Source organism: Notothenia rossii (assembly GCF_949606895.1).
Source record: "Notothenia rossii genome assembly, chromosome: 9".
NCBI classification, from domain to species: Eukaryota; Metazoa; Chordata; class Actinopteri; order Perciformes; family Nototheniidae; genus Notothenia; species Notothenia rossii.
The window spans coordinates 59,726,591-59,731,420 of record NC_136907.1 but is presented as its reverse complement, the minus strand read 5'-3'; positions in this window follow the sequence as shown (position 1 = coordinate 59,731,420).

Genomic DNA, 4,830 nt, shown 5'->3' with positions numbered 1-4,830 from the left:
CGCAGCCGCCGTTGGTTGACCTCGTCGCATTGATGGACAGGGGCTGGACTGGCGTGTCAGCCGTGTCAGGGCTACGCCTGTCCTTGGGCCCCCTTGCAACGTCGTCCGACGGGAAGTTAATGGGCAAGAGGCCGAGGTTGAGCAACGACTCGTAGGAGAGGTACATGGCCCGGACTGAGCTGCTCACATATACCATGGAACGGCAGGATGTAGTACGGCCCCCGCTGCAGGTCGTCGAGAGCCTAGCGAAGAACGCTCCCTCGATGGCTATAGGGGAGCGGTTGGCGGCCAACAGGCTGAGGCTGACGGGTCGCAGGTCGTCCCGCGCGAAACCGCAGGCCAGGAACTCCTCCAGAGACCAAAGGTCCGACTGCGCGCCAGTGTCTGCGACGGCGGATATTCGAGCTCCGTCGGCCGAGCCCCGGTTGCTGGTGCCATCCCTCAGCCCGACTGGCATGTCCATCGAGATGGTGATTAACGCCCGGGGGTGGTCTCTCAGCCTGGCTCGCCTCCATTCGCCCTTGGAGAAGATGTGGTGCTCGAGTATGATAGGTGAAGGCCTGTCGACACAGCCGTGCGACGTAGGGGCGCGGCGTCGGCGAAGGCTCCCGCGACGTCGGCCAGGGCGGGCTCCAGCTTGCACCGACGAGACCTGGGATACCAGCTCCGACCCCATGGCGGCCTGTTGACTGTCGGATGACGGCTGTTGACGCCTCTGTTGTCGGCGGGCCCTGTAGCAGCCGATGCACACCTGGTGAGGCTTAGGATTCCACCCGCGAGGCCCCTCCGTGAAGACGTTAAAGACGTTCTTACATTCCGGACACGAGGCACGTTTAGCCCCGTCCGCGGGGCTCGGGGCGGGGCTCGCCTGTGGAGTCGTCTTCAAGCGCCGGAATGACGACATGGCTGATAGGGAGGACGACGGGAGAGCGTTACGGGCCATCTCTTTGTTCTCGACGAGTGCAATCACGTCATTAACTGGCTTGACCAGGACGTCAGTTGTCCCTAGCGTCTCGCGGCGTATGTCCGAGTCATAGATGCCATTGAGCAGCACATCGCGGATAATGTGGTCGGTATAGTCCACGTCCTTACCACACTCGCATACCGCATTATATGCGCATGTCTCTGCTTTACCCCGCACTCTGGCAGCGAATGCGCGGAATGTCTCGTCGCGTTCCTGGCGTAACTGAAGTAGTTCGGTGCGCAGGACGCATGTAGCAACTGGGATGACAGCTAGGGAACGCATGACGGTGATCAGGTCTGGCAAGGGTCCGGAAGCGGCGTCGGGGACGGCTTTCAACAGGCTGTCTCCAAGTACAGGCCCAGCGCACTGAAACAGCTGGAAGGGGGCCTGTGCGTCCCCTATGCCTGAGCCGGCGCGGAATACATTCCAACGGCGGATGAACACGTTCCATTCCTCTATTGACACGCCCACATCAACTTTGGGCCGATCGAGTCTCGGGCCGTGAGGGGCTGGGGCCTGGGCTGGCGCGGCCATGACAGGCGCTGCGTGCTGGTGGCTACATCCATGAATCGTCAATATAGCAATGACGAGTGCTTCAGACAAGTCATCGGATTTGAACTCGCAGCCGGGGACAGGGCATCCAACAACGACCATGGTGTCGTCATGAAGAAACACACTCCTCAATGTCAGTTTCGGTGATTTATTGACAAGGATGACGACACCCTAAAACAGAATAATGCAGCAAGATAAGCTGACAAAGTATTACATCCATGCAATTCAATCAACACAAATATATACCACGAAACAGAGTATAGTAGTATAATAGTATAATATATATATAGTATAATATATGGTATAATATAATAGTGGAAACAGTCTTACATGAATGAGTGGACGAACGTCTCAACTCGAGGCGGAGTGCATGAACAATGTTTGAACTAAAATGGCCGCTCGGCACTTCCGGGTCAGAGCACGGCATAACCGGGCAGCGACAGCAGTGACACTGCCCTCTAGTGGCCGGCGATAAACTCTTCAATTCGGAAGTGTAGTCCTCTGACGGTCCGGAAACATGGGCTGGAGAATCCTCAGCTGGCAGCGCGACCCTACGAGACGAATTCTGAAAGCTGGGAATAACATCTCGGTTGCGTCGACGATCCCTCTCTATTTCCCGAAGACGGTTATCGATTCGGATGGCCACAGCGATGAGGGATTCCAGATCCCGGGGTGTCTCCAGTGGAGCCAGCTGGTCCTTTATTGGTTCCGAAAGTCCCGCCATGAAGGCGTCACGAAGAGCCGGAACCATCCATCCGCTGTCCGCTGCTGCTGTACGAAACTCGATGGCATAATCAACCACCTGACGGTTGAGCTGACGTATTTGAAACAGTCTTCTGCTGGCCTCTGTAGCAGGCGATGAATGGTCCAAAATGCAACTCATAGTCTCTATGAAATCGGCCAATGAGTAACATAGTTCGGTGTCTCTAGACCATTCTGCAGTAGTCCAGGCTGCAGCTCTTCCCGTTAAATGTGACACAATAAACGCCACTTTACCATGGTCAGATGAAAAAGCTCCTGGGTTGTGTTGAAAATGCAGATCGCACTGCACCAGAAAGGCACTGCAATTCGAGGAATCTCCGGAAAATCTCTCAGGAAGAGCCAGCCGTAAAGGGGAAGAAACAGCCTGACTTGGGTAGTCAGCTGGAGTATTGACAGGCAACCTCTCAGCTGTGGATGACGTCACCAGAGGAGCAGTCTGTTGGTGAGTGAAAAAACGATTCATTTGGGCAACCAGTTGTTGCATCTGTGTAGATAAGTCTTCCTGAATCCCGGGCCTGGCGTCCTCTCAGCTCTTGCATTTCCTGGCTGACTATGCCCAGCTGTTCCTCGTGATGAAAAATCTTTACGCCATGTGCTGACAGAGCGGCGTGAAGCGCTCTTGGGTCGGCTGGGTCCATAATGGTCAGTTTGTTCTGTTACGAACTCAGACACTTAAGATGTAGGACCCAATTGCACGTCCTGGGACACAGAGGTAAAGTATTTGTTAGATACTTTATTTTCCAATACAGCAGTGAACAACAAAAAAGGGTAACTATCAATCTCTATTCGAGATGACAAAAATAGCGAACAAAAACTGAAAGCGCTCACGTAATGAGGAATGAAACTTTTCACGAGCACAAGAAACATCAACCTGACCATAGCATAAGACAATACGAACTGACAAAGAACACTGTGAGACAGGTGAATTTAAGCACAGGGTAATGAGAACCAGGTGAGACCAATCAGGGGCGGTACTGACGCTGATGAGCACAGGGTGAAAACAATCAGGAAGTCTGAAATGAGAGAAAGCAAACATAAACAACATGAACCTCTCTAGCATTTCTGTATGTGCATAACACTTTGTCTATACAAAGTAGCCTGTCCAGGAAATATGCACAAATCAACAAAAACTGCGACAGGCAATGATAACTACATTTTGCGGTGGTGTATTTTTTTTTCTTTCATAAATCAAATGATTCTTTATAATCTAACAATATAACATTTAGCTTTTTATATATATTTAGAGAATATTTGTATCTACTTTTTGGTAGACTGTTGGATGAGTAATTTGATACCACTCAGACATGTCTTGTAAACCACTGATACTGCGGTAGACTCTTCTTGCACTATTTCTATTTTATTTGTATTTACTTGCACATCTCAAAACATTCTCTTGCACTATTTTATCTGTTTTATTTGTTCTATGTCCTATATATATGTTGCACTGTTGGAGGAGCCTGTGACCTAAGTTTTTCATTGCCATATCTACACTTGAGCTAATGTGCAAATGACAATAAAGCCTTGAAACTTGAAACTATGAAACTTGCCAGTAGCTGGTTGGAAACAGCTAGCCTCAGGTGCTGCTGTTAAGTTTAGCAGGATTATTTTTCTGTTGTTGCCCAAAGTAAAGAAGCAATATGTTAAGTGAGCTTAAGAGCGGCTGGTTGGTAGATATTGCCACTTTTGGACAGAACAAGCTGTTTCACCCCCCCGTTTACAGGTTATGCTCAGCTAAGCTAAATAGCCACAGCTTTGTGTTAGCAAACAGACATCACTGGTGTTAATCTTCCACTCCTGACCAGCAAGAAGTCAACTGGGCGTTTTACTCATAACGTCAAAGTGTATAATAACTTTCATTTTTGTATTACTTCATTTTTATATACTTTTTATTTTGTGCTTGAAAAATAAAATATAAAAAGGACTAACTGATCAAATATGTTAGTGAGGTGCAGGGGTTAAATTGGGATTAGATATGTCGGGGGGCTCTGTGTGGAGGTGCGAGAGGGGGGCGGAGGTCGAGGATCTCATTATTTGACCTTAAGGGATATACACTGTGGCCCTAAAGCAACTGCTCCATTATCTGTATCAAATACACACATTGATGCCACCAAATGTCCCAATAAAAATAGAAAGTACTACAAATAAATTGGAATTCATTTACATCTTAAATTAGTCATATATATACACAAAAAAAGGTTTACAAATATCAAATATCAAATTGCTTTTTTAAATCAACACTGCTCTGCACACTTGCTAAAGAACATTTGTGTGGAAATCTCAATTCATTTGTAGGGCTGCGTGAGTATGGCCAAAAGTATGGGAGTAAATCTCACTGTAAACTATTTAATCATCACCACATTCTGTGTTATTATGACCGATCATAACTCAGCTTTATGCAGACATACATTTAGCTTGGTGTACAGGGCCGGTTTTTGGCATAACCTAGGCGGTCGCCTAGGTCGCCAGATCTGGGAGGGAACTTTTTTTTTCACTGTTTGCGCTCATCCTAATTTTCGGCTTTGATGTAACACCCTTTTCACCCCAGTTATACT